Genomic DNA, 18602 nt, shown 5'->3' with positions numbered 1-18602 from the left:
AACTACCACACACCGAGCTAACGCTCTACCACTGAGCCAGCCGGCCAGGGCCAGTAACTTTATTTTTTAAAAAAAATTATTGAATTTATTGGAGTGACATTGATTAATAAAGTTACACAGGTTTCAGGTGCACAATTCTATAATATATTATCTGCGTATTGCACTGTGTTCACCTCACCAAGTCAAGTCTCCATCACCATCTATCCCCCTTACCCAGCTTCACCGCCCCCCTTTCCCTTCGCAACCTCCACACTGTTGTCTGTGTCTATCATTTTTTTCTCTTCACTTAATTTCTTCACCTTTTCAGCTGGCTCCCAAACCCCCATCTGTTCTCTGTATCAATGAGTTTGTTTCTGTTTTGTTTAGTTGGGTTTTTTTCCCACTAGATTCCACATATAAGTGAAATCATATGGTACTTGCCTGTCTCTGACTGGCTTATTTTACTTAGCATAATAATCTCCAGGTCCATCCATGCTATCACAGAAGGTAAGATTTCCTCTTTTTTTATGGCCAAATAGTATTCCATTGTGTAAATGTACCATAGCTTTTTCATCCACTCATCTACTGATGGGCACTTGGGCTGCTTCCAGATCTTGGCTATTGTAAATAATGCTACAGTGAACATAGGAGTGAGTATATCCTTTCAAATTAGTGTTTCAGGTTTCTTTGGATATATTCCCAAAAGTGGAATCACTGGGTTATAAGGCAGTTCCACTTTTTATTTTTTTATTTTTATTTTTATTTATGTTTTTACAGAGACAGAGTCAGAGAGAGGGATAGATAGGGACAGACAGACAGGAACAAAGAGAGATGAGAAGCATCAATCACCAGTTTTTCGTTATGACACCTTAGCTGTTCATTGATTGCCTTCCCATATGTGCCTTGACTGTGGGGCCACAGCAGACCAAGTAACCCCTTGCTCGAGCCAGCGACCGTGGGTCCAAGCTGGTGAGCTTTGCTCAAACCAGATGAGCCCGCACTCAAGCTGGCGACCTCGGGGTCTCAAACCTGGGTCCTACGCATCCCAGTCTGACGCTCTATCCACTGTGCCCCCACCTGGTCAGACCATTTTTGATTTTTTGAGATAACTCCATACTGTTTTCCACAGTGTCGGCACCAATCTGGATTCCTACCAACAGTGCATGAGGGATTCCTTTTCTCCACATCCTTGCCAACTCTTATTATTTGTTGATTAATGATAGCCATTCTGACAGGTGTGAGGCGGTAGCTCATTGTGGTTTTAATTTGCATTTCTCTGATGATTAATGACATTGAGACTCTTTCATATGTCTGTTGTCCATCTGAATCTATTCTTTGAAAAAGTGTCTATTCAGGTCCTTTGCCCATTTCTTAATTGGATTATCTAGTTTTTTGTCATTGAGTTTTATAAGTTTCTTGTAAATTTTAGATATTAATCCCTTATCAGATTCATGGGAATATATTCTCCCATTCATTGGGTTGTCTTTTTTTTTTCTTTTTTTAAGATTTTATTTATTTATTTTAGAGGAAATAGAGAAAAACAGGCAGGGGGGAATGGGGGAGGAGCAGAAAGCATCAACTCATAGTTGCTTCTCATATGTGCCTTGACCGGACAAGCCCAAGGCTTTGAACCAGCAACCCTAGCATTCCAGCCCACTGCATCACCACAGGTCAGACTGCCTTTTCATTTTGTTAATGATTTTCTTTGCTGTGCAACAACTTTTTAGTTTGATGTAGTCCCATTTGTTTATTTGTTTTTTCTTTTGTTTCCCTTGCCCAAGGTGATATATTAGAAAAAATATATTGCTATAAGAAATGTCCAAGATTTTACTGTTTTCTTCTAGAATTTTTAGGGTTTCAAATCTAACATTTAAGTCTTTAATCAATTTTCAGTTCATTTTTGTGTATGGTAAAAGAAGATGGTTCATTTTCATTTTTTGCATGTATCTGTCCAATTTTCCAACATGATTTATTGAATAGACTGTCCATTGTATATTCTTGCCCTTTTTTTGTCAAATATTAATTGACTGTAAAAGCGTAAGCTTATTTCTGGGATCTCTGTTCTGTTCCATTTATCTATATGTCTTGTTTTTATGCCAGTTCCTTGTAGTATAGTTTGAGATCAGATAGTGTGATTTCTCCAAATTTGTTCTTTCTTAAGATTGCTGTTGCTGTTTGGGGTCTTTTGTGCTTCCATATAAAATTTTAGAATATTTGTTCTAGTTCTGTGAAATATTCCATCATTTGTATCTTGATAGGAATTGTGTTGAATCTATAAATCGCTTTTGGTAGTATGAATATGTTAATGATGTGTTTTTTTTTTCCTGTCCATGAACATGGTACATACTTTCACTTATTTGTATCTTCTTCAATTTCTTTCTTCAGTGTCTTTTACATCCTTGTTTAAATTTTTTCTTAGGTATTTTATTCTTTTTGAAGCAATTGTGAATGGAATTGTTTTCTTAGTCTTCCTTTCTGATAGTTTACTATTGGTGTATAAAAATGCAATTAATTTCTGGATATTTATTTTGTATCTTACTACTTTACTGAATTCATTTATCAGATCTAGTAGTTTTATGGTGGAATCTATAGGGTTTTCTATATACAATATTATGTCATCTGAAAACAGTGACAGCTTTACTTCTTCCTTTCCAATTTGAATGTCTTATTTCTTCTTCTCGTCTGATTGTGGCTAGGCATCCAGTACTATGTTTAACAGGAAGGTGAAAGCAGACATCCCTGTCATGTTCCTGATCTTAAGGAAACACTTGTAATATTTGCCCATTGAGAATGATGTTGGCTGTGGATTTATCATACATGGCCTTTAATATGTTCTCTTAATTCCCACTTTGCTAAGAGTTTTTATTATAAATGGGCATTGGATTTTATCAAATGCTTTTTCTGTATCTATTGATATTATCCTGTGGTTTTTATGTTTCATTTTGTTTATGTGGTGAATAATGTTAATTGATTTGCCAATATTGTACCAACCTTTACTCCCTGGAATAAATCCTATTTGATCATGGTGTATGATCTTTTTAATGTGTTGCTGTATCCAGTTTGCTAATATTTTGGTGAGCATTTTAGCATCTATGTTCATGAGGGATGTGGGCCTATAATTTCCTTTTTTTGTAGTGTCTTTATCTGGTTTTAGAATTAGGATAATGCTGGCCTCACAAAATGAGCTTGGTAGTCTTTTTTCCTCTTGTATTTTTTTTTGAAAAGCTTAAGAAGTCTAAGTGTTAGTTCTTCTTTGAATATTTGGTAGAATTCACCTGTGAAGCCATCAGTCTAGGACTTTTGTTTGTTGGGAGTTTTTTATTTCATTTATTTGCGTCCTCTCTTTTTTTTTTCTTGATGAGTCTAGTTAAAAATTTGTCAATCTTGCCCTGGCCAGTTGGCTCAGTGTTAGAGCATTGGCCCAGCATGTGGATGTCCTGGGTTTGATTCCTGGCCAGGAGAAGCACCCATCTGCTTCTCTACCCTTAGCCCTCTCCTTTCTCTTTATCTCTTTCTTTCTCTCTCACAGCCAAGGGTCCATTGGGGCAAATTTGGCCTGGGTGCTGAGGATGGCTCCATGGCCTCCACCTCAGGCACTAGAATGGCTCCAAGTTGTAAAGAAGCAACGCCCCAGATGGGCAGGGCATTGCCTCCTAGTGGGCATGCAGGGTGGATCCGGGATCAGGCGCATGCGGGAGTCTGTCTCTCTGCCTCCCTGCTTCTCACTTCAGGAAGAAGAAAAAAAAAAAAAAAGCTTATCAATCATGTTTATCTTTTCAGAGAACCAGCTCTTGGTTTCATTTATCTTTTTAAATTTATTTTAGACTCTGTTTTGTTTATTTCTGCTCTGATTATTAATATATTTTCTTCTATTCACTTTGGGCTTTGTTTATTGTTCTCTTTCAAGTTACTTTAAATGTAAAGTTAGGTGGTTTATTTAAAATTTTTCTTCCTTCTTGATATATGCCTGTACTGCTATGAATTTCCCTCTTCAGACTGTTTTTGCTGTGTCCCATAGGTTTTGTGATGTTATGTTCTCATTTTTGTTTCAAGGTTAATAACTTTCAATAAATTGTATTCTCACCATGGCTTCTTTTCCTCTTAGTCCTTTATATTCCTTTCTCCCTATTTCTTGTGTGTGTGCCTGAATTTTAGTCATTTTCAAATTTTCTTTCCTTTATTTCTCATATTTTTTTTCCTTAACTTTCACAGAATATTAAACTGATATTTTTTAGGGCTTATACTGTTACATTAGTGTTTCCCATTCTTAATTTAAACTTCAACCATTTGTGTTTTGTTAAGAAATTGCTTAGGAGTCGAGATGTTCTGTACATGTATTTCTTAGTAGAAAAATACATCATACTCTCATCTCACTGACCTAATGGTGTGTATATTTCAAGTCCATTCTTGACAACTTTACTTCAGGCTCATTTGCTACTTTAGAGGTGAATCATCCACTTAATGCCTGACTTAAAATACATCTGTGTTCCTAACTAATGCTCTTTATCCTCGCACATTCTCAAGTGCTCTGGCAAATACTGTGCACCCCTGTGGAAAAAGAGTGATGTCAAGTCTTCTGGGATATAGCCAGCAGTTGAGGAAGCAGGTGCAGAATTACAGAAGGTGTAGTTGCCACAGTGTAGTCATGTAGAGAGAGCTTTCCAAAGTGTTTCTTGCAATTTATTCCTCTCTGATTTTTAAAGCATATCTACCATTAAGTATTGAAATCTACAAGAAAAGCTTAATTAATAAAACTGGAATGATTTCTCTTTTCAAAATACATTCCTTACGCTCTGAAATACCAAGTAGCCAAACCCTTTGGCCTAGCTTTCATGATCTGGTTTCTGTCATCATTTTATATTTTTTCTGTGCTGCTTTTGTGGGCACATGAACACTACACTTCAATATTTTCTTCAGCTGTCTCCTCAAAAACAACTTTCATATACTAATCCCCAAGTGCTTCTGTGCTGCTTGTTTCTCCACTCTGGAAATCCCTCTCTTATGCTATCCTCACCCAGTATTCAAGTCTCAGTTCAAATCTTACTTGTTCTGACCACTCCAAGTTAAAGTCCCCTCTTGAATCCCTCTAGTTGAGGTAGTGTGGTCTACAGCAATGGTCCCCAACCTTTTTTGGGCCACGGACCAGTTTAATGTCAGAAAATATTTTCACGAACCGGCCTTTAGGGTGGGACAGATGAATGTATCACGTGACTGAGACAAGCGTCAAGAGTGAGTCTTTAAAAAAAAAAAAAGAGTCTTAGATGGATATAACAGAGGGAATCTGGTCATTTAAAAAAAATAAAACATCGTTCAGACTTAAATATAAATAAAACAGAAATAATGGAAGTTATTTATTCTTTCTCTATGGACCGGTACCAAATGGCCCACAGACCGGTACCAGTCCATGGCCCGGGGGTTGGGGGCCACTGGTCTACAGGAAACATTTCAGCATCCAGAGCTGGAATTCCTAGATTGAAATGCTGCACTAGCGATGTGAAATTATTACCTTCTTAAGACTATTTCCTTATCAGTAAGAAGATAGGTAAGCTCTTAAAGGTTGTTAAAACAAAATAGAACAACCATTGTGTAACTAGTGTGATAATCTTGCCTAGTATATTTAATTATCATTTCCTTTTTATATGGTACTTTAGTTTGTAATTAAACATATTTAATAAGCCTTAAATTTTTTAAGAGTGAATACATTCTGTGTCAGGGCTTTTCCAGTGTTACTGTGCATAAGAATCACCTGGGGATTCCCTCAATGAGGATTCTGATTCCGCAGCTCTGGGGTGGGTCTTGAGCTGCTCTATTCCAAATGAGTCCCAGGTGAGCTTCTGCCACTGCTGCCTGCCCAAGGGCCACTCTTGAATAAGCAAGGTTCCCTGTATACCCAAATATAAAGGCAGGTGATGAAAATGCCCATGCTCCCTGGCCAGTTGGCTCAGCAGTAGAGCGTTGGCCTGGCATGCGGGGGACCTGGGTTCAATTCCTGGCCAGGGCACATAGGAGAAGCGCCCATTTGCTTCTCCACCCCCCCCTTCCTCTCTGTCTCTCTCTTCCCCTTCCGCAGCCAAGGCTCCATTGGAGCAAAGATGGCCCAGGCGCTGGGGATGGCTCCTTGGCCTCTGCCCCAGGCGCTAGAGTGGCTCTGGTTGCAGCAGAGCGACACCCCAGAGGGGCAGAGCATCGCCCCCTGGTGGGCAGAGCATCGCCCCTGGTGGGCGTGCCAGGTGGATCCCGGTCGGGCACATGCGGGAGTCTGTCTGACTGTCTCTCCCTGTTTCCAGCTTCAGAAAAATAAAAAAAAAAAAAGAAAAAAAAAAGAAAATGCCCATGCCTTTGGTTTGCCCTCTCTGGCTGGAGTCTAGACATGGTGCATCCACACAATGACCTTCTCAGTGTCCACTTGTGTTTTTCTGCCTGTAACTTCCTTCACAGCTGTGAAAGCTGTCTGGTGTGGTACTTAACTTGGTCACACATAGAGATTAGTCAACTGGGAGTGTCAAAAGCAATTACTTCGGAATAAATAGAAAACTCAACAGGAAGCTTGCAGGGCTCCCATAGGGTGAACTTGATCTACACTGAGGTGCCTACTACATGATGATGGTGAAATGACTCACTAGACGTCAAAGCACAGAGGGACGTCATCTTGTTACCTGGGAAGACCTCCTTTTGCACCAAGTGGTGCCAAAGAGACACCTAACACTGAAAGGCTGGTTATCTGACTCCTTTCTGCAGTGTGAAGCCTCTACTGATCACAGTGGTCATAGCACCTACAGACCCTGTCCCCCATGGTTTTCCCTTTAAACAGTTTATCATAGACTTCATTTGACCAGTGACGAGTCATCTTTATCTAGTTCTTATGTACACAAGACAAGAAAGCATGTACATCTGATTGTGAGTTGCACTGAACTTTTGATTGTAAAGTTCAATAAGAGGAGTTCATGTGGAAGGCAACTGTTTAAGTCATGGTGTTATAGTCAGGCCCATTCGGGCTCAGGTCGTGTGACACCTTTGGCATGTTACCTAACCTAAACCTTGAGTTTTGCATTTGTCAAAAGAGGCTGTTAGAATAAATGAGATGGTCCATGTGAAATGTTTAACACGGTCTATGGCATACAATTAGTTCTCCACACATATTAGTTATGTGTATTATGTTATCAATGATGGTTATTATCATTGATACTTTGTTAGTATAGGATGCTTTGTTAGTACAATACTACATTTTAGGTTTTTTAATCATAATAAAAACACATAACATATTTACCATTTTAACCATTTTTAAGCATACATTTAAGTAATGATAAATGTATTCATATTGTGCAGCAGATTTCTAGAACATTTTCAGATCCCCTCTTCCCAGCCCTTTAAATTTTAGTTTTATTTCTCAAATATGAACCCACTCCATATCCCCACAGCTCCCTGTCACTACTGAATAAATGCATAGGATTTGAAGTTTGAAAATTAGGTATAAGACTAAGTCCTGAATTATGCTGATTACATGAACATACTTGTACCAATTGCAAGCTTTGATTACATCATTCACATCTGCAAATAGGTACATGAATATGAACTGTACATTATTGGCAATTAGTCTCTGATTACCCCCTTCTTTTTCCTGTACCCCTCCTCTGTTCCAAAAAGTCATCCATTTCATCACTTAACATGTACTGAAGTTATCTGCTGTATGTGTCTTCCCTGCAGTAGATGTAAAGTAGCTTGTGGGCTAGGGTTAGGAGTTAATTTACAATGAATTTTGCATGTGTTAAACAGAACAGTTCAGGACAGTGCACTCACTTCATTATTCTTCTCTCATTTACTCCCTGGTACCCTTTTTTCATCAAGTTACATTTTCCCTTTGTTTAACACCCTTCTCTAAAACCTTTGGGGAAATACCTACCCACAACAGTGATTGGCAGGGAGGAACAACCAATCCAGTCGAGTATGGACAGCAATAAGGTAAAGTTAGAAAGGGGTTGGAAGAAGAAAGCCTAGATGGATTTTTTAGACTGTATCTCTCCATTCAATGACTACCTAGTTTTGCTTAGAACCTTCTTTGTCCTGTTTCTTCTGCCAAATATCTAGCAAGGTTAAGAGCCATCTTGTTACCTTCCAAACAATTTGAGCCAAATTACTTTCAGGTACAGCAAGCTCTGCTCTTGGGGATCTGTATTGACAGTGAATGTAGAGAGTCAGGGTTCACCTTCCGAAGAAGAAGCCAAGACAGTTATGTAACCTCAAGTTCTCTGTGGGGGAAAAAAAAATCCTGCAGATGCTCTGACTTCTAAATTAAACTCCTGACTTCCAGCTCAGCCACTAAGCATCATGGGCAATCTAAAGACTGTTACCAACACCAGTGTGGTGGTAATTATAATGATAGCAAATGAAACACTGTATTTGTCTTCTAGCAGTGTGATTAGAAGTCTGCCAGATTAGCTGGCCAAAAAGCATGCTAAGATTGAGCTGAACTTTACAATGTGGTTTGTTGCTTAATGAGCAATCGTGTGTGTGTGTATGTGTGTGTGTGAACCCCCCCACACACATATATATATACACATACACACACACACATACATATACATACATCTGATTTGAGAACTTTATTCTCCTCTCAGGAAGATTCCTGATGAAGGTTGCATGACCTAGATTGAAAGGGGGGCCTAAGAGAATGAATGTTATTGGCAGCTACCTCAGTACTCATATTCATCTCTTCCCACAATACCTTGGGAATTGGCCTTCAGCCATCCAATTTCTCCCTCAGCAACTGGGGTCCACATTCCTATTCCACAAGGGCTCAGAAATAGATCCCTAATTCTTTGGAATGTAAACTCAATTTATAATTAAATATTATTAATTAACCAAGTGTTTCAAGAAAATATATAGTTATGTAATAAAAACAAGATAGGAAATATTGCAAAGTAAGCAATTTTTTACCACAATATGCAAGTGATATTAATTTTGGGGGGATATTTATGCCCAGATATTTAAAAAGAACATTTGTGATCATTGAGAATAAGTTCCACTCTTAAGAGTAAGGCCCAAATTTCTGGCCTTGTTTTATGACATCATGATGATACTGTCATCTACTAGATACTTTGTGTTCTAGAGCTCTTCCCATATGCACCATAGCAGACATTCCAGAAGTCGTTGGGTCTAGTTGAGGAACTCCAAGTATAGGGTAAACATGAACAGCATAAATTCTCCAAAAACTGTAATAATAGCTCATATTTATTGCATGTCTGCCATTTATCAGGCTCTAATGATGAATACTTTTATGTACAGCTCCTATAATCTTCACAGTAGCCCTATGCTGGAAAACCTGTTAGTAGCATACATGTTTACAGATGAGTAATTCTTAGCCTAGAAAAATTATTACATACTTTGCTCAAGATTGTATAGCTAAGAAGGTTATCAATATGTCAAAGGTGAGGCTCTAATCCCAGCCCATCTGACAGAAAGTCCACATTCTTAACCACAATATGTCCTGCCTTTCAGAAAATTCTATTCTGTTAGGGTCAACAAACGTGCTGGGTGCTGGGATATAAAGATGAATGAAACACAGTTTCTGCTCTCAAGAACAAGTCTACTTGGGGAAGCAGACACTCAGGTGGGCTCAAAAAGCATTGTGCCTTGATCAGTTTCATACAGTGCCAGGTATTGGTGATAAAACATGAGTAAGGCACGATCTCTGCCCTTGAGGAACTCACACAATGGTCAGAGACAGATAAAGAAACAGGAACTCCAAAGGGCAACAAATTTTCTACTTCTGGTTTCTCATTCTGGGAACCTTCAGATGCTCTTGGCACTGAGAAAGACAGTCTTGTACTTGGGCCTTGCAGCCAGTCCTTCTGCCTTATCTTCAGTCCACTGTTTATTGATGACCTCAGACAGACCACTTAGCTTCTTAAGACATGTTTTCTTGTATTTAAAACAAATAGGTGAATGTATAATCTACTTCATGGAGTTTACTTGGAGGATTAAGTGATAAAAGGTATGCAACGTTTCTGTGCATGCTTAACAAATGTTATTGCTATTCTCGTGCCCACTATGGCTTAGAGGAACCTACAGGTGGTGCTATCCCTTTACTCAGCCTCAAGTCTTTTCTGCTGAACTAACAAGGTGTTGCTGCAGCAAGCAATCATCTTCATACAGGTGTAACCAGACACTGCCTCACCTCAGCCGCTACACTTGTCTCTGCTTTCTGCCCAGGAGTCCGCTCACCATTCTGGCATGCAAAACACTGGCAGTGCAAGGGAGTGGACTCCCCATGTGGCAACTCTTGACAGTTGAAGGTCTGGAGGCATGAGGGAGCTGGTGGGTAGAGGCTCCCTCCTCATCCTTTGGAAAGAGAGTTCTAAACTGCATTATGAATGCTTCTCAGAAGCTTCTGGAGGGATCGAGTCTCAGTTCTCCACGCCAGTGAATAGCCTGACAACACATCCTTGCATTGCGTGTTCCTCTTCCATGCTCTGTCCCTGGTGCTTCACTCCTCTTCCCTGGGATCACTGCTCAAAATGAAGTATCACATGTAAGTCTTTGAACAAGGCTCAGATTTCCAGGGGATTGTGGAAATGGGCATGGGGAGGAAATGAGAATGGGGAAGTGGGAATGAAAGGTTCCCAGACTAAGAAAAGGGTCGTTTAGGTCATTGCCACTTCACATGTTCAGATCTCCTCTGTTACATCTTTGCCAAGTGGTCGTCAGCCACTGCTTTAATATGTTCTGCGAAAGGAACACACTATCTCCTATCTGATTTGCAGACACCTCTATATCCCTGGCACCTAGAGTAATACCTGACATGGAGTAAGAGCTCAATTAAAATTGTTGAATAAAATTTTAAGGGAAGAAAATTTGCATTTATATTCAATATAATGACTGCAAATCTACCTTTCTTTGCCTTTTTTAAGCATTAGATCTAGTTTTCAATATTAAGTAGTTTTCATATGTTTCTTATGAATCTGTGTGGGTTTTTTCATAAAGAAAATTGATTCCAGGGAATCTGTAAGTCCTTTAATGATGTTCTTTAAAAAAACAAAACAAGGGAAGTAAATAGGAAATGTGACTGGTTCTACCTTGTTTAATTGATGTAGAAATTTTGTTTTTGAATTTAAATAGTATTTTTAGAATGTTAGCAATATGGAAAGTTAAAGTAGATTTGGAATCAGGGGCAGAAGTTTAGTCTGAAGAATTTAATATTTGAGTGACTTTAATATTTGACTTTTTTTTTTGCTTAGATAATGTTTTGTAGTCATTTCCTCATGCCATTTACTCTTTTTGGTAAAAAAAAAATTTTAAAGAAAGCTGGAAGTCTGTGATATGCATGTGACACTGTTGGTTTAACTAAATTTGCCATTATCAAGCCTCTAGGTTGTTTCTGATTTTTTTTCACTACTGTAAATAATATCATATATATTCAGTTAGTTTGTTAGGGTCAGTTATGTTGGATGATGTGGTAACCTTTGTAGCTCTCCTCTAAAACCCAAAACTTTTCATGATAGTTGCCATGAAAAATATAGATTATTTAGAGTGTAAATGCTAAAATTTTCATGTGTACTATTCTACTAATGGTTAGCATTAAGTATTACACTTTTAGGTTAATAAAATACCATCTTATTTGTTGGTTATTCTTTTTTCCCCCATTTTTTGTGGGCTACAAAAGCAATAAGCTTTTATGAGTTAAAGATAGTGGGTTAAAAGACAAGAACATGTATATGAGAGTTCAGTCCTGTCTATAAAATGATTGCACAACACAGATGTACCATAGAGAATGATGTATGTTCCCCACTGGGGGCTGGATCAATGCATATTATAATTTATAGTGTATTTAAGAAGAATTGCAATTCCTTAGCAACAAAGTGCATTTGCTTTCTTTGCACCACATCCTCTCCTAAGTACCTCTGTATGGACGACAGAAAAACTTGCTTGTATTTAGGAAGCCTCATTTGTTAGCTCTTCTTTCTGCTACAGATCTAGACACCTGAGGTAACTTGAAAATTTCTAAAAGAAAATGCTTTGGTTAACATTTATCAGTTCATGAAGCTCAGCCTAGCTAAGGGAAGTTATCGGTGTACCGGGAGAGAGAGAGAAAGAGAGATAGATCAGTGTCTCCAATATTGGTTCAACACACAGGAATTAGAGCTTTCACTGTTCCAGCCCAGCCAGAGCATGGCACAGTTTAGAAGTGCAAGCCGCCCTGGCTTTCTCCACTGCTACCCACACCTGGCATCTTTCTGCCCTAATAGACTCAGATTTCTGTCTACTAATGCTGCTGTCCAAATCACCTACTTTACTTTTACAGGTAGTAACAATAGCCACCATTTGTGGAGCTATGTCAGGCTTGGTGTAGATACTTGGAATTAACTATTCCACCCTATGAGATAGATCGAATACTATCTCTTTGCAGATAAAGAAGTTGAAATTCACAAACACTTTTTAAAATTCCTAAGCTCACACCATTGTTAAATGGAAGATATTTGAAACTATGTCTTTTGAACTCCATTTTACTACATCCCCTTTAACCAATACTGACACTCAATTCTTTTTTTATTTTAATTTTATTTAGAAAATTAAATTTAGCAGGGTGACATTGATCAATAAGAGTACCTAGGTTTCAGGTAAACATTTCTATAGCATTTGAACTGTTGATTATATTGTATGCCTATCACCCAAGGTCAAATAATTTTTCATCACCTTATATTTATCTTTCTTTATATCCTTCCTTCAGTCCCTCCCCCACATCCCCTTCCCCCGGTTAGCCATTTCACTTTTACCTATGTCCATGAGTCTCCGTTTTATATCCCACATATGTGTGAAATCTTCTGTACTAAAGTGAACTACCTATTTAAGAGATTTATAAGCAAACAAAAGTGGGGGGTGGGGTACAGAATTTGCTTATAAAGTTATCCCAAGTCAATTTTGAGTTGACAAAGAAAGGTAAGTTTCTGGCAAGATCAGGCAAAATGCTCTCTCAGCGGGTATCTTGTAAGGCTGGCTGGGAAAGTACAAAATTATCGTTCTGCCATAATAATATGAAGCACTCTCAAGATATTCCCCTGGCAGACCTTCCTCTGCTGACTACTTCTCAACATCTAATTTAAAAAGTTGCGTTGTCAAACACATCAAATTACAGAAACATTTCTGTGTCTCAGCCCTATGTATTGAGCCTCCTGGCCCTCTCTGGCCCTCCCTCTCAAGCTAGCTATTTATTCATTCCTCAGGACCTCTTTATTCTTCTTGCCACCTCCTTGCCAGTGTCTGTGCCCTCCCTGGTGCTTTTGTCCCAAATGCCTTGTCTGCACACGTTTTAAGCCCTACATCAAGCATCAGTTCCTCCAGGAAGTCCCTTTCTCATCTTTGTAGCACTCCCTCTTCATGCCCCAATATGCCTGGTACTGACTTCTCATAATAACACCAAGGCCATATTGCCTTCTTTGTTCATCTCCATGCTGGCCTGAAAACTTTCTGTGTACAGGAACTGTGTCTTAATTGTAGATTTCCTTTGCCTAACCCAAAGCTTCACCTGAAATGATTTGGTGGAAGGATGAATGGATGAAAAGATAGATGATGAGATCAGGGCTAACATTTACAGAAATCTGCTACCGTATTTCCCCATGTATAAGATGCTCCCATGTATAAGACGCATCTTAATTTTGGGGCCTAAAATTTGGGGAAAAAATGTATTACATAATAAGTTATTGAACTTAAGTTTTACTCATCATAAAATTCATACAAGCGCAAAAAAAAAAACCCACAGGAAATGCAAGTAAAAAATCTACAACCACTGTATAAGACACAGCCAGTTTTTAGACCCCAAATTTTTGGAAAAAATGTACATCATATACATGGAGAAATATGTTATATACCAAGCACTGTGCTAAGCATCTTGAATACATTATCTCTTTATAACCCTTCAACATCCCTAGCATTTTATTTGTCCCTATTTTACTGATGGGAAAATTGGAGTTCAATAAGGTTGAATAACTTGCCTAAAATTATTCAACTAATGAGTGACATAATTAGGATATGTGCTCAAATTCATCCTCTTTCTGAGCTGGCATTCTTAACCGTCACAGCTCACAATATGGCGGCTGCACAGGGATGCCTCCTCACCACCCCCCAGGCCCCGCCTTCTTGCTCCTTTTGTAGAACCTATTTAGAGGAAGTATCTAATGAAACCAAGACATCCTCTTATGTGCTATTTTCCCAACAAGTGCCTAAAATAGTACTTTTCTGTGTTCCAAATGCTGTATTTGAATCCTAAAGGAACTAAGAGTTATTTTGTCAGTTACTTAGCATAACCCTATGGAAAACAGACAATACTAGAACAATCATTTGGGTTACAATATCTGAATACTCATGATTTGTTGTCATTTCCTACCTTTTGTTATTAGGTCTTCTTTTTCAGTACAGATGGAGCCAAAATAAAAAATGTAGATTAGTAAATTTTGTGACTGTATAAAGAGTTTTATTCAGAGCTAGATTTTTTTTAAAAAAATTTATTTTATTCCACTGTGGCATTTTCAATTAATCCACTAAGATGCATGCTTTAAGGTTATTGAAACTTTTATTTTAGCAACACAGTGAAAGAAAGTGACATTTCATTGTCATCTGTTCATCTTCTCTCAGGTTTTGTTATGAGACACACTGGTTTTTAAATCATTTCTGACGCTTGGCATCATGAACAGATCTGCTCTGTTGGAGTTGCTGGTCTCTACCTTTGTATACCCTTTAGTGCATTGTGTTCAAGTGCCTGGGTGAGGTTTCCATCTTTATTTCTGGATGGGCTTTTTGTCCTGAATAACGGGGAACAGGGCTGGATAACCCAGGGGCAAACCAGGACATTATGGCCTTTCTGCTCCTTAAGCCTCAACAAGAGCCTCCTGCACCTTGTCTCCAGCTCCCTTTGGCTCTTCAGCAGAAAGTAGAGGCCATGAAAGAGCTCCTTCCCACGCTTTCTTGAAAAGAGATGATAATCCCCGCTAATGTGTATGTAATGCTCACCTTGCTTCAGGCCCCATGCTAAGCTTTTTAAAGATATTATTCTGTTTAATCTTCAAAACAACCTTAGGAGGTATGAACTAATTGCTAGCCTTATTTTATTATTTAAAATAATTTAAATATTTTATTTTTATAAGGTGTTTATTGAAAAGTTTTTTCCTCTTCTGTCCCCGTTTACCTTACATATCAAGCCATTATTTTTAGTTTTTTTGTGCGTCTTTCTGGAGTTTCCTTTGCAAATCTCGCAAATTATATACATAACATACATATTTTTTAACCCCTTTCTTCCACACCAATGGGAGCATCCTGTACACTTTGTACTGCACTATTCTTATTTTATTTTACTTGTTGCTATGTCATGGGGATCATTCTATGCCAATACATAGAAAACATCTCCATTATTTTTTGCAATTTGCAGTCACCCATTGTAAATTGTGCCGTAATTTTATTATTCCAATTTTAAAGATGAAACAAGGGCAGAGAAGGTTAAGTAACTTTCTTGAACTCAAGAGAAAAAGAATTCCTCCATGCCACCTACCTCTGAGCCTAGAGGTCACAGAATCTGAAGATCATCTGACAAGAAAGGCCATAGTGTCATCCCCCCCAGTTCAGGGGCCCCCTCTTTCCACTCCCTTTCATACCTGCTCCCCAGATTCGGTTCACAGTTCTGTGGGTGCTGCTTCAAGTGGAGCATTTTGATGTGCTTTGTTTTCTTCTCTTCATCCTTTTCAACCCATTTGACATGTCTGCCTTTATTGGGAGCCTTTCGATGTTTGCTCATTTAGGAGTAGTTATTTGTGATAAGCCTTAGAAACTTGAGGTGTGACTGCAGGTCCCAATGTTACTGTTTGTGTATATTCAGAACTTTTCTCGTGTCCTACTAGACTTCTTCCTGCAGACCACTGTCCACCTGTCAAAGTCCCAGCTCTTTTAAGCAGGAAGAACTACTGATATATATTATATAAAAATTTTTTTTCCTTTTCCAAGTGATAGGAGGGGAAATAGACTCCCACATGCTCCCTGACTGGGGTTCATAAACCAATTGAGCCATGGCTGCAGGAGGGGGAGAGAGAGAAAATGGAGGGGCAGGGTGGAGAAGCTGATGGTTGCTTCTCCTGTGTGCCCTGACTGGGAATCAAACCCAGGACATCCACATGCTGGGCTGACACTCTTATCACTGAGCCAACCGGCCAGGGCCAAGAGCTACTGATATTTTTGATCATCATTTGTCAGCTCTCTGCCTGTCAACTCCACTGACCCCGGCTGGCTGGCTCTGAACTCTTGCCTGCATACTGTGACTTCGCAGCCATGCTTCCAAAAGGCAACATAGGCTGGGTAAGGGGGAGATAATGTGGTAAAGGCTGCTAGAACTTGGCAAAAACTCAGTAAAGATGACAATGGTGAGCTCGTGTAATCTTTTAAAATTATGCAAACCATAAGGACAATTATCTCTACAGTTGTGGAAACTGGGGCTCAGAAAGGTTTTTCTTTTATCAAACCTCATCTAGTCTTTAAGAGACAGAGGTGAGATTTAAATCAATGTTTTTTGTATTATATCATTAAGTCACATTCAGAGAAGACCCATGTCACCTAGTGACACAGTAAAGTACATAGTTAATAAGACACTGTGCATACAGCCCAGGTTCATCACTCACAAAATGCTCTTGCTATGAGAGAGGGTTTGTGATTGGCACAAGGCTCTGCTCTGTGTTCTTCGGTACATACATATGAAACACCCACTCCCTATTTTCCCTCAGTTGAGTGCTTTATACTACCTTTTTACTTTTTCATAGCAAGACTCCAAAAAGTATGAATCAAGGAATGAGTGTCTTTTCGGACTGGACTGACTTGCCCATGAATGAATGATAACCAAACACAAGAATGGAGCCTCTTCTCAGCCACACCATGTTACCCTTACACCTGAGAAGTCGGGAAACAGGGTCGGGAAAAAGAAGGACACATCTAAGGTCGCCTACGTACTACACCAAAGCTGAAACCAGATTTCATTGCCTCCATCCCAGATATCTTCCTGCATGACGCCTGCCCTCTTCCCTGTATCCCCCCCACCCCCCACCCCCTGACATTGGGCTGCCCCTCCCACCTGGATGCCACGCTTCCCTCCTGCCTGCTCCTCACTGTGGTTCCTCTGCCAGCCTCCACACCTCCAGCTCGGCCTCCACATGGTTGCCACGGTGATCTTCTGAAGTGCAAATCCGATCATGTTTTTTAAAGCCCTATAGATGTTTCCACCACTTGGGAGATAGATTCTACACTCCTTCACATGACCCACAGGGCAGAGAAAGATCTGGCCCCTGATGCCCAGGCCTACTTCTCCTTTCTCTCCCTGTTTCCCAGCCCAGTTCAAGTGTCTGCACTGACCCCAACCTTCACTTGTTTTGTGCCCTTTAGCACAGCTGCCACATGCTTCCTGCTCTCTCTGTCCAGAACATCAGCTTAACCTGTCTCCTCTGCAGACAACAGCTTCTCGGGTCCTCTAGGTAGACATACAGGGGTCTCCCTTAGTGAACTTCAGTCTCTGTCCTCTGCCGGCCCCCCACATACTCCCTCCCTCACTAGAACACATCACTAAACACTCGCGTGCTTCCTTCTCCCTCAGGACCTGTATCGCTTCTTTCTCTGAGTGTTTTAATTCATCTCTCTCCTAGGCCATGCACTCCTTAAGGACAGGGGCCGGCTCTTATTCATATTTGTGTCCCCAGAACCTGGCAGTAGGTCAGGCATATAACAGACACTCCATTACACAGCTGCTGACTTTCCAGAATAAATATAACTTCCATAACCCTTCACAGTAGATTAACTCCATTTAGGGTTTTCTTTAAATTAAGCCTCACATGGGATGATCGTTGAATTATGTAAGACTTAAAGGAAGAAGAATATATTTAAAGACAAGTGGCACTTAAAAATATCTTGCTTTTATATGTGGCAAGCAAATATTTCACAGTCACCATGGGATGATGTCTCATGTATTGGTAATGCAGTGGCCAGAGGGCCGCCAACCACGTCTGTGGAACCCTGTGGAACCGCCTGCCCGCCGCTTCTCCCTCTGGCCCCTGAGTTACTGAAAGAAGTCAGTGCAGTTACCTGTTCAGTGAAGAGCCCTGGGTCGCCTTCCGATCCTTCATCAGGGAGTAGCTTTTCAACTACTTTTCCAGCTCAATTGTTAAACTCATTTCTGCCTGATCTACCCATTGCTGAATTGTTCATTTGTTTATTTTTGATGTAAGTCCCTGGGCTTCAGAACAAGCCTCACAATGCTACTGCTCCATCTGCTTCAAATAGAGCAACTAAGAAGACATGAGGGAAACAGTGGACCGTGAGGTGGAAGGGGAAAAAGCTGCCTGGCAAAGAGGAAGCAGAGAGAAACTCAGATGCTTGTTGCTTGCTTTATGAGTTTGTGCTGGGATAGGAAAGCTGTTATCAGCCAGAAGACGTGCTTTCTATCTGGTAGTTCTCATTTCTACCTGCAGTGATCTGATATGGGAAATCTCTGAGATCTGAGTCTGTGACTTTATGAATCATGCTGAGGCAGGTTGTCTCTGGAGCCCAGCATAATGGCCTTTGTTCTTCCCTTTTCCTATCTGCTTCATTATTCTGTTGGGCACTTC

The 18602-nt window shown here is 39.7% G+C and overlaps 1 protein-coding gene across 20 annotated transcripts in view; it reads left to right on the top strand.

The window, feature by feature from the left end:
• Positions 1-18602, top strand: part of DLG2 (discs large MAGUK scaffold protein 2) — a 2140731-nt gene that overhangs the window by 1899624 nt on the left and 222505 nt on the right. Inside the window, exon 1 of one of the 20 annotated variants that reach the window (XM_066369887.1) lies at positions 10327-10507. The exons of the other annotated variants lie outside the window; for them this stretch is intronic. The gene's annotated coding sequence lies outside the window, so the exon portion shown is untranslated. Of the gene's footprint in view, positions 1-10326; positions 10508-18602 lie in introns of those variants that run through there. 20 annotated transcript variants of the gene reach the window in all.

The sequence above is a fragment of the Saccopteryx leptura genome, chromosome 1 (genome assembly GCF_036850995.1).
Source record: "Saccopteryx leptura isolate mSacLep1 chromosome 1, mSacLep1_pri_phased_curated, whole genome shotgun sequence".
NCBI classification, from domain to species: domain Eukaryota; kingdom Metazoa; phylum Chordata; class Mammalia; order Chiroptera; family Emballonuridae; genus Saccopteryx; species Saccopteryx leptura.
Note: the sequence above shows the minus strand (reverse complement) of the source record. Positions and strands in the feature narration are given on the sequence as shown.